This window comes from Phyllobates terribilis, unplaced genomic scaffold (assembly GCF_046119375.1).
Source record: "Phyllobates terribilis strain yellow unplaced genomic scaffold, ASM4611937v1 Scaffold_1__5_contigs__length_1240528914, whole genome shotgun sequence".
Lineage (NCBI taxonomy): Eukaryota > Metazoa > Chordata > Amphibia > Anura > Dendrobatidae > Phyllobates > Phyllobates terribilis.
The window spans coordinates 1,012,833,523-1,012,845,535 of NW_027362761.1; the positions used below are offsets into that span (position 1 = coordinate 1,012,833,523).

At 54.8% G+C, this 12,013-nt stretch overlaps 1 protein-coding gene across 2 annotated transcripts in view; it reads right to left on the minus strand.

Moving 5' to 3' along the window:
• The window catches only part of PALLD (palladin, cytoskeletal associated protein), a 542,838-nt gene that overhangs the window by 338,159 nt on the left and 192,666 nt on the right, over positions 1-12,013 (minus strand). The window lies entirely within an intron of this gene.

Sequence of the window (12,013 nt, forward strand, 5' to 3'; positions counted from 1 at the left end):
CTCAACCCCCGCCAGCGCCACCGCTGCTGCAGTTATGCCCTTCACCATGCCCTATATCCCGGGAGCCGCTTGGCTACCCCAGTACTCAGGGGAGTCACATACCCTGCATGACTTTAGAGAAAAGCTGGATAGCCTTTTCCAGGTGTACCCCCTCACAGAAGAGCAAAAAGTGAGCATCCTGGTGGCCCAACTAACCGGGGCAGCCAAAAGGGAAGTAAAATCCTGGCCACCTGGGAGGAAGACTGTCGCAGGGATACTAACCCGGCTGAAGGATACCTTTGATACCCGCACCTCAGCCGAGATTAAGCTTAGATTCTACGGGTGCAAGCAGCGAGCGCATGAGAGTATAAGGGACTATGCACTAAACCTACAAGAGGCCCTGAGGGCCATTAAGCAGACCGACCCTGATGGAGTGGGAAACGAGGACAGACTGTTGACCGAACAATTTATAGAGGGACTGTATTGTAATGCCCACCGAACTCAGTTGCGGGCGATGGCCTTACAGGATCCCCATCTGGGCTTTGCACAGTTCAAGGACAGAGCCATCCGGGTGCTCCGAGAACCGGCACCGGGTGGTGTTATGACCCACAGGCGCCCAGCTATTACTTACCACCAGGAGGCGGCGCCCTTGTCGGCAGGGCCTGTGGGAGCTGATGCGCAGGGTTTGGACAATGACCCGGCTCCAGACCTACACCATCAGGTCCAAGAGCTAGCTAAGAGCGTTGCTGCGCTAACCCGAACTGTTCAGTCTTTACAGGTTTCCACCCCAGGGGAGATCCAGCTGGCATCCGGACCGGAGGACATCCCGTGGCGTCGACCAAGGAGGACCCCACCGGCCAGAGGAAGACCCAGTGACCGATACAGCGAGGACGGACGACCCATCTGCCGCCGCTGCAATCAACCCGGACATATGGCAAGGTACTGTTCTTTAAACGGGCACAACCTGGGGTAGAGGGCCAACCCCCAGGAAAAAGATCACCAGGCCCATCGAACTGGCGCGGCAGATATGTGGGAGGACGTCCAGTCTTGCCTGTGGTACTGGATGGCATTCCCATGATTGCCCTACTGGACACCGGGTCACAGGTCACCACCATCCCGTACGTGCTCTTTAAGCAGTACTGGAATGACTGGGATATTACCCGCTACCCTGACGACGACTTGAGTATCATCGCCAGCAATGGCCAGCCCGTGCCACAGATCGGATTTAAAGAGGTGACCATCAAAATCGGTAGAGTCGAACTGGCAGCACAGGGACTGATCATTGTAGATATTGACAAACATGAGAGTCACCCAAAAATAACTCTAGGAGCTAATGTAATTGAAAATTGTCTTGCAGAGGTGATTTTCCTTTTACAGCAGGTTGCCAAGAACGCCAGCTCCGGCAAGCAGCGGGTGCTCCAGAAAGAGATCCGGGCACTGATGCGACGGCAACAGGTGGAACTCTCCGGCGGTGAGATTGGTAGCGTAAGAATGTGTGACCCTTTTCCTATTGCCATGCCCCCAAAAAGTGAAATGATGATTTGGTGCCGGGCAGCTATTGGTCTGAGAGGTAGGGATTACCAGGCAATGGTAGAACCAGTTTACTCGGACAGTAGGCCCACCATTTTGACAGCACGGGGGGTGGTTGATGTACGCCATGGGAGGGTGCCCGTTCGCATAATAAATATCGGGGAGAGGGAAGTGTATCTGCCCCGGTATGCCACGCTAGCTAAATTATATACCATTAACCAAAATTCTATACAATCTGTGGAACCCTTGCCTCCATCTCACCCGGAGGAAGGTAACGGCTCTAAGAAAAACATGGAGGACTGGTGTCAGCAACTACATCTGGGTACTGACTCCACTCCCGCACACCAGAAACAAGGAGTCTATCGGGTGGTTCAAGAGTACGAGAGAGTGTTCAGTAAACACCCGTTAGACTTCGGGCGAGTCAAGGGGGTAGAACACCACATCCCCACGGGAGACCATCCTCCTATAAAAGAGAGGTATCGACCCGTACCCCCTGCCCACTACCAACACGCCAAGGGGATGCTTAGAGACATGAAGGAGGCTGGGGTGATCAGGGATAGCTGTAGCCCCTGGGCAGCTCCACTGGTCTTAGTCAGAAAAAAAGACAACACCATGAGGATGTGTGTAGATTACCGGAAAATCAACCGTATCACACACAAGGATGCGTACCCCTTACCAAGGATAGAGGAGTCATTGGCTGCTTTAAGATCTGCTAACTTCTTCTCTACCTTGGATCTCACTAGCGGGTACTGGCAGGTTCCTGTAGCAGAGGCGGACCGGGAGAAGACCGCATTCACCACCCCGATGGGACTTAGCGAGTTCACCTGCATGCCGTTCGGACTCTGCAACGCACCAGGAACCTTCCAACGACTAATGGAGTGTTGTCTGGGCCACAGAAACTTCGAGACGGTCTTGTTGTACCTGGACGATGTCATCGTATATTCCAAGACGTATGAGGACCACCTGAAACACCTGGCGGAAGTGTTCGAAGCTCTGGCGAGTTACGGCCTAAAGGTGAAACCCTCCAAGTGTCACCTCCTGAAACCAAAGGTGCAGTACCTGGGACACGTGGTGAGCGCTGACGGAGTGGCTCCCGACCCTGATAAGATCACCGCAATTAAGGAATGGCCAAGCCCCTCCAGCATAAAAGAAGTGCGGCAGTTCCTCGGGTTGGTAGGCTACTACCGAAGGTTTATTCCCGGTTTCACCAAAAAGGCAGCACCTATGCAGGACCTCCTGATAGGCCAGTCCCGGAAGGCCAAGAACCAGAAGCCGCCCTTCAAATGGGAGGAGCTGGAAGAAGAGTCCTTCCGCCAGCTGAAGATGGCCCTCACGGGGGACGAAATCCTGGCGTACCCGGATTATAGCCAGCCCTTTATCCTCTACACCGACGCCAGTAACATCGGGCTAGGAGCCGTACTGTCCCAGATCCAGCAGGGGAAGGAACGAGTAATCGCCTACGCCAGCCGAAAACTGCGACCCACCGAAAGGAACCCCGAGAATTACAGCTCATTTAAGCTAGAGTTCCTGGCCGTAGTATGGGCAGTCACCGAGCGCTTTAAGCATTACCTCGCTTCTTCCCGGTTCACCGTGTACACGGATAACAACCCGTTGACACACCTGGACACGGCAAGACTCGGTGCCCTGGAGCAGAGGTGGATGGCCCGTCTGTCCAACTACGAGTTCACAATCAAATACCGGGCCGGACGCTCCAATACCAATGCGGATGCCCTGTCCAGGATGCCCAACCTGCCGGACGAAGGAGAAGATCCGGAGGGACTGGAAGAAGTTGAACTCCCTGCGTTCCACCGTCATGGGACTATCCAGTATTCCCACCGGGTAAGGAGTAAGCAGGCTGCTACGTTGAACCCCTTACCTCACTACAACTGGGCGGAAACGCAAGACAGCGACCCTGCCGTCCGACTGGTGAAGGAGATGCTGACTCGCTCGGAGGCTTGCCTTGAACCAGACGCTCCGGAGGAAGCCAAACAACTATGGGCAGAGAAGAGTCGACTGTTCCTTTACAAGGGGAAGTTGTGCCGCAGAATGGTTAACTCCCGGACGCATGAACTACTCTGGCAAGTAGTGGTGCCACGAAGAGACGCAGCCATGGTGATGGAGGCATACCACGACGGAGCTGGACACTTCGGGTGGAAGAAGCTGGAGTTCCTGCTGCGCGAGCGATTCCACTGGGTAGGCATGAGGGGAACCATTGAGAAGTGGTGCAGAGACTGTGGCCCGTGCAACCTGAGAAGGAAGGACCGTGCCAGCCGGAAGACTCCCCTGCAGTCCATTGTCACCCGGCAACCATTGGAACTGGTAGCCTTGGATCATGTAAAACTGACCCCAAGCAGAAGTGGCTACGTCTACGCGTTAACCATCGTGGATCATTACTCCCGGTTCTTGGTTGTCGTCCCCGTCAAGGACTTAACGGCTCAAACAGCAGCTAGAGCCTTCCAGCAGCACTTTTGCCGTCCACACGGGTACCCGGACCAAGTGCTGACGGACCAGGGACCTGCCTTTGAAGCGGAGGTCTTCCAGGAATTCTGCAATCTGTATGGCTGCCGGAAGATAAGGACGACACCCTACCATCCGCAAACTAATGGACTTTGTGAGAAAATGAACCAGGTGGTAATGGATCTTTTAAAAACGTTGCCCCTGGAAGAACGCAGTCTGTGGCCTGAGAAGTTGCCCGATCTGGTGGACCTATACAACCACATCCCGGTAGGTTCCACCAACTGTACCCCGGCTTACCTAATGAGGGCAAGACCTGGTAAGTTACCTGTTGACCTGGAAATGGGAGTCCTGACACCCGAGGACACTTCACCAGAAACAGACTGGGACACGGAGAGGCAGCAGCAGTATCGGAGAGTACAGGAGAGCGTGGAGCGAAGTCTCTGTCAGGCTAGGGAAAGACAAGAGAAAACTTACAACCAGTATGCTCCCGCTGTTCCCCTGGTACCCGGAGAGCAGGTCTTGAAGAGGAAGAGACGGCTCCACAAGTTGGACGACCAGTGGGAAAAGGACCCGTACACCGTACTGCCCTCAAGCCACGAGAACCCGAAGGTTTGTACCATCAGTAAAGACGGAGGGGAAACCACAGCTATTGTATCCCGGGACCACCTGAAGAAGTGTCCCGAACAACTGAGGAACCCTGAAGAGGAACAAGAAGACCATCGACCCGTAGAGGAAAGGGAAGATATGGTTAGTACTGTGCTCGGGGACTTCCCTCGGTCTTGGACTCAAGTCAATGGTGCAGTTGTGGTACCCGTACTCACCTTCCTCCAACCAGCATCCCAAGCACCTACGGAGCAACAGGTAGAGCTGGAAGAACAGCCGGTCCAGGAGGCAGAAGACCCCACACCCGCAGACCAGGAGGATCAACCCTCTGCTTGCAGTGAGCCTGCCATATCCCTAGTGAGCCAAAGAGCCGGTAGACAGCTGCCCAGTTTACCCTTGACAGCTCCTACACCCTGTAGTTCAGGGCTAGGCAGTCAGCTCCGTAGGTCCACTAGGGCCACTAGAGGCCAGTTACCCGCACGCTGGAGGATTTGAAGTGTATAAATTGTTTTATTTATGTTTACCTGTGTATTGTTGCTTGTGTATAATTTTGTGTTTCTAGTTATTTGTAGGAGTCCTTGGTGGATTTACCGGGAATCCTTGTACATAGTTGGAGCGTAACCCAGGACGGACTAAAGACTGTTAAGGACTCGGGGTAGGACAAACCCCTACCTGGTTACGTCTCCCTGTTTTGGTGAAATGGACACCTTGCTTTTCTTCAAAGACTGCACCCGGTTGCGGACACGCCGTAACCATCTTATGTGTTTTTCTTATTGTATTGTTATTGTTATACCTTGTTATGTTTTTCTAAAAATATGTTTAGTCCCGGAGTACTAAATTTCACTAGGGGGGAATGTGACACCCCAGGGGTCTGGTTGCCACAGTGATAGAGATATTACGTCTGAGAGCAGGTGGGAGGTCCTTTGGTCAGGGATCCTGTGCATGCCACACCTCCTGCCCAGTCTTGGGAGGGGAAGGACTTCCCCTATATAAACCCGGGGCTGAAGCAGGGTTAGGAGTCAAGGAGAGTAGAGACAAGAAACAGTCATAGGAAGAAACAGCTGGAGCTCAGTGGGAGCAATACTACTACGAGTCAGGGGCTGGCAGCTGCAGAGCTCGCCCTGACTGAGAAGCTTTCTTACCGGACCCGGCGTCCGAGGCTGTGGGGACTAACTCTTACCCAGCAGCAGAAGCCGACCGGCAGGGGATTTCAGGTCCTCAGGCCCAGAAACCCGAAGGCACGGTCACACGTGTGGGACCAGCACCGCCATCGTGGAGCGGAAGCCAATAGAAGGCCCCGAGTCACCGGCCATACGGGTGAGCACCACACAGTACACTCAGGGACATGGGCTACTTATACCCGCTTCTAGCAAGATAGCCAGAAGAGTACAGTCAGTTTGGGAGGCCTACAACTCCGCCTGGCCAGGGGAGATCCCATCTGCTCAAGGACTGACCAGGCCCCAATCGCTAGCCAGTACTCCGGGAGGGTCTATCTTTGTCACCAGTAAAGACCCTGAATTACACCGCACCGTCTCAGAGTGGTTCCTGCTACCCCCATCTTCCACGTCGGCTGCCCTGAGGCCATACCCCTCCCGTTGGGGGTTATACTATCACGCTGCACAATTCTACACCGACCTCAGCAGTCTGCCCTGCAGCGGCAGCTCCATAGCTGCAAATCAACGGGTGGCGTAGTCGACACTCAAATAACATCTATCAAGACTGCCACACACTGAGTCTGACTCCCTGGGCACGGACCGGGTCCCCGCCACTCGGAGACTACAACCCTCATCTGATCCGGTTCCGGGTAAGCCCCCGTGCGCGAGACGCTGCGCGACACAGCAGGCCCAGGGGCGCGTCAACTTTGGCGTAGTCGGCAGGATTTCGTGCCCGCAACCACCGGGTACTGCGTGCCTGAAAAGCAAAGACTGTTCAAACTTACCAGTGGTGAGGTTTCCCGCCATCCGGCGCCATCTTCTGCCTTCTTCCCGCCATCCGCGAAGTTTTCCCGCCATCCGGCGCCATCTTCGGCCTTCTTCCCGCCATCCGTGGAGTTTTCCCGCCGTTGGACGCCATCTTGAGGACGCCGCGCGGGAAGAAGAGGGGCGTGGACTTCGAAAGCGCGCGAGAACTGAAGCCCCGCCTCACGTCCGGACGTTGCGTAAGGTCCTGGAAGGAGCCCAGCAGACGCCGACGTCACCGGAGCGCGACGGAAGGTCCTCAACCCTGACGATCTACTGCGGAGCCGCGGCCTACGGAACAGGATCATCGCAAGGTAGGCCACGGTCCACTAGGGGGGAGGAAGATGTCGGATACGGAGGAGAGCTTCACTGCCTCAACCCCCGCCAGCGCCACCGCTGCTGCAGTTATGCCCTTCACCATGCCCTATATCCCGGGAGCCGCTTGGCTACCCCAGTACTCAGGGGAGTCACATACCCTGCATGACTTTAGAGAAAAGCTGGATAGCCTTTTCCAGGTGTACCCCCTCACAGAAGAGCAAAAAGTGAGCATCCTGGTGGCCCAACTAACCGGGGCAGCCAAAAGGGAAGTAAAATCCTGGCCACCTGGGAGGAAGACTGTCGCAGGGATACTAACCCGGCTGAAGGATACCTTTGATACCCGCACCTCAGCCGAGATTAAGCTTAGATTCTACGGGTGCAAGCAGCGAGCGCATGAGAGTATAAGGGACTATGCACTAAACCTACAAGAGGCCCTGAGGGCCATTAAGCAGACCGACCCTGATGGAGTGGGAAACGAGGACAGACTGTTGACCGAACAATTTATAGAGGGACTGTATTGTAATGCCCACCGAACTCAGTTGCGGGCGATGGCCTTACAGGATCCCCATCTGGGCTTTGCACAGTTCAAGGACAGAGCCATCCGGGTGCTCCGAGAACCGGCACCGGGTGGTGTTATGACCCACAGGCGCCCAGCTATTACTTACCACCAGGAGGCGGCGCCCTTGTCGGCAGGGCCTGTGGGAGCTGATGCGCAGGGTTTGGACAATGACCCGGCTCCAGACCTACACCATCAGGTCCAAGAGCTAGCTAAGAGCGTTGCTGCGCTAACCCGAACTGTTCAGTCTTTACAGGTTTCCACCCCAGGGGAGATCCAGCTGGCATCCGGACCGGAGGACATCCCGTGGCGTCGACCAAGGAGGACCCCACCGGCCAGAGGAAGACCCAGTGACCGATACAGCGAGGACGGACGACCCATCTGCCGCCGCTGCAATCAACCCGGACATATGGCAAGGTACTGTTCTTTAAACGGGCACAACCTGGGGTAGAGGGCCAACCCCCAGGAAAAAGATCACCAGGCCCATCGAACTGGCGCGGCAGATATGTGGGAGGACGTCCAGTCTTGCCTGTGGTACTGGATGGCATTCCCATGATTGCCCTACTGGACACCGGGTCACAGGTCACCACCATCCCGTACGTGCTCTTTAAGCAGTACTGGAATGACTGGGATATTACCCGCTACCCTGACGACGACTTGAGTATCATCGCCAGCAATGGCCAGCCCGTGCCACAGATCGGATTTAAAGAGGTGACCATCAAAATCGGTAGAGTCGAACTGGCAGCACAGGGACTGATCATTGTAGATATTGACAAACATGAGAGTCACCCAAAAATAACTCTAGGAGCTAATGTAATTGAAAATTGTCTTGCAGAGGTGATTTTCCTTTTACAGCAGGTTGCCAAGAACGCCAGCTCCGGCGAGCAGCGGGTGCTCCAGAAAGAGATCCGGGCACTGATGCGACGGTAACAGGTGGAACTCTCCGGCGGTGAGATTGGTAGCGTAAGAATGTGTGACCCTTTTCCTATTGCCATGCCCCCAAAAAGTGAAATGATGATTTGGTGCCGGGCAGCTATTGGTCTGAGAGGTAGGGATTACCAGGCAATGGTAGAACCAGTTTACTCGGACAGTAGGCCCACCATTTTGACAGCACGGGGGGTGGTTGATGTACGCCATGGGAGGGTGCCCGTTCGCATAATAAATATCGGGGAGAGGGAAGTGTATCTGCCCCGGTATGCCACGCTAGCTAAATTATATACCATTAACCAAAATTCTATACAATCTGTGGAACCCTTGCCTCCATCTCACCCGGAGGAAGGTAACGGCTCTAAGAAAAACATGGAGGACTGGTGTCAGCAACTACATCTGGGTACTGACTCCACTCCCGCACACCAGAAACAAGGAGTCTATCGGGTGGTTCAAGAGTACGAGAGAGTGTTCAGTAAACACCCGTTAGACTTCGGGCGAGTCAAGGGGGTAGAACACCACATCCCCACGGGAGACCATCCTCCTATAAAAGAGAGGTATCGACCCGTACCCCCTGCCCACTACCAACACGCCAAGGGGATGCTTAGAGACATGAAGGAGGCTGGGGTGATCAGGGATAGCTGTAGCCCCTGGGCAGCTCCACTGGTCTTAGTCAGAAAAAAAGACAACACCATGAGGATGTGTGTAGATTACCGGAAAATCAACCGTATCACACACAAGGATGCGTACCCCTTACCAAGGATAGAGGAGTCATTGGCTGCTTTAAGATCTGCTAACTTCTTCTCTACCTTGGATCTCACTAGCGGGTACTGGCAGGTTCCTGTAGCAGAGGCGGACCGGGAGAAGACCGCATTCACCACCCCGATGGGACTTAGCGAGTTCACCTGCATGCCGTTCGGACTCTGCAACGCACCAGGAACCTTCCAACGACTAATGGAGTGTTGTCTGGGCCACAGAAACTTCGAGACGGTCTTGTTGTACCTGGACGATGTCATCGTATATTCCAAGACGTATGAGGACCACCTGAAACACCTGGCGGAAGTGTTCGAAGCTCTGGCGAGTTACGGCCTAAAGGTGAAACCCTCCAAGTGTCACCTCCTGAAACCAAAGGTGCAGTACCTGGGACACGTGGTGAGCGCTGACGGAGTGGCTCCCGACCCTGATAAGATCACCGCAATTAAGGAATGGCCAAGCCCCTCCAGCATAAAAGAAGTGCGGCAGTTCCTCGGGTTGGTAGGCTACTACCGAAGGTTTATTCCCGGTTTCACCAAAAAGGCAGCACCTATGCAGGACCTCCTGATAGGCCAGTCCCGGAAGGCCAAGAACCAGAAGCCGCCCTTCAAATGGGAGGAGCTGGAAGAAGAGTCCTTCCGCCAGCTGAAGATGGCCCTCACGGGGGACGAAATCCTGGCGTACCCGGATTATAGCCAGCCCTTTATCCTCTACACCGACGCCAGTAACATCGGGCTAGGAGCCGTACTGTCCCAGATCCAGCAGGGGAAGGAACGAGTAATCGCCTACGCCAGCCGAAAACTGCGACCCACCGAAAGGAACCCCGAGAATTACAGCTCATTTAAGCTAGAGTTCCTGGCCGTAGTATGGGCAGTCACCGAGCGCTTTAAGCATTACCTCGCTTCTTCCCGGTTCACCGTGTACACGGATAACAACCCGTTGACACACCTGGACACGGCAAGACTCGGTGCCCTGGAGCAGAGGTGGATGGCCCGTCTGTCCAACTACGAGTTCACAATCAAATACCGGGCCGGACGCTCCAATACCAATGCGGATGCCCTGTCCAGGATGCCCAACCTGCCGGACGAAGGAGAAGATCCGGAGGGACTGGAAGAAGTTGAACTCCCTGCGTTCCACCGTCATGGGACTATCCAGTATTCCCACCGGGTAAGGAGTAAGCAGGCTGCTACGTTGAACCCCTTACCTCACTACAACTGGGCGGAAACGCAAGACAGCGACCCTGCCGTCCGACTGGTGAAGGAGATGCTGACTCGCCCGGAGGCTTGCCTTGAACCAGACGCTCCGGAGGAAGCCAAACAACTATGGGCAGAGAAGAGTCGACTGTTCCTTTACAAGGGGAAGTTGTGCCGCAGAATGGTTAACTCCCGGACGCATGAACTACTCTGGCAAGTAGTGGTGCCACGAAGAGACGCAGCCATGGTGATGGAGGCATACCACGACGGAGCTGGACACTTCGGGTGGAAGAAGCTGGAGTTCCTGCTGCGCGAGCGATTCCACTGGGTAGGCATGAGGGGAACCATTGAGAAGTGGTGCAGAGACTGTGGCCCGTGCAACCTGAGAAGGAAGGACCGTGCCAGCCGGAAGACTCCCCTGCAGTCCATTGTCACCCGGCAACCATTGGAACTGGTAGCCTTGGATCATGTAAAACTGACCCCAAGCAGAAGTGGCTACGTCTACGCGTTAACCATCGTGGATCATTACTCCCGGTTCTTGGTTGTCGTCCCCGTCAAGGACTTAACGGCTCAAACAGCAGCTAGAGCCTTCCAGCAGCACTTTTGCCGTCCACACGGGTACCCGGACCAAGTGCTGACGGACCAGGGACCTGCCTTTGAAGCGGAGGTCTTCCAGGAATTCTGCAATCTGTATGGCTGCCGGAAGATAAGGACGACACCCTACCATCCGCAAACTAATGGACTTTGTGAGAAAATGAACCAGGTGGTAATGGATCTTTTAAAAACGTTGCCCCTGGAAGAACGCAGTCTGTGGCCTGAGAAGTTGCCCGATCTGGTGGACCTATACAACCACATCCCGGTAGGTTCCACCAACTGTACCCCGGCTTACCTAATGAGGGCAAGACCTGGTAAGTTACCTGTTGACCTGGAAATGGGAGTCCTGACACCCGAGGACACTTCACCAGAAACAGACTGGGACACGGAGAGGCAGCAGCAGTATCGGAGAGTACAGGAGAGCGTGGAGCGAAGTCTCTGTCAGGCTAGGGAAAGACAAGAGAAAACTTACAACCAGTATGCTCCCGCTGTTCCCCTGGTACCCGGAGAGCAGGTCTTGAAGAGGAAGAGACGGCTCCACAAGTTGGACGACCAGTGGGAAAAGGACCCGTACACCGTACTGCCCTCAAGCCACGAGAACCCGAAGGTTTGTACCATCAGTAAAGACGGAGGGGAAACCACAGCTATTGTATCCCGGGACCACCTGAAGAAGTGTCCCGAACAACTGAGGAACCCTGAAGAGGAACAAGAAGACCATCGACCCGTAGAGGAAAGGGAAGATATGGTTAGTACTGTGCTCGGGGACTTCCCTCGGTCTTGGACTCAAGTCAATGGTGCAGTTGTGGTACCCGTACTCACCTTCCTCCAACCAGCATCCCAAGCACCTACGGAGCAACAGGTAGAGCTGGAAGAACAGCCGGTCCAGGAGGCAGAAGACCCCACACCCGCAGACCAGGAGGATCAACCCTCTGCTTGCAGTGAGCCTGCCATATCCCTAGTGAGCCAAAGAGCCGGTAGACAGCTGCCCAGTTTACCCTTGACAGCTCCTACACCCTGTAGTTCAGGGCTAGGCAGTCAGCTCCGTAGGTCCACTAGGGCCACTAGAGGCCAGTTACCCGCACGCTGGAGGATTTGAAGTGTATAAATTGTTTTATTTATGTTTACCTGTGTATTGTTGCTTGTGT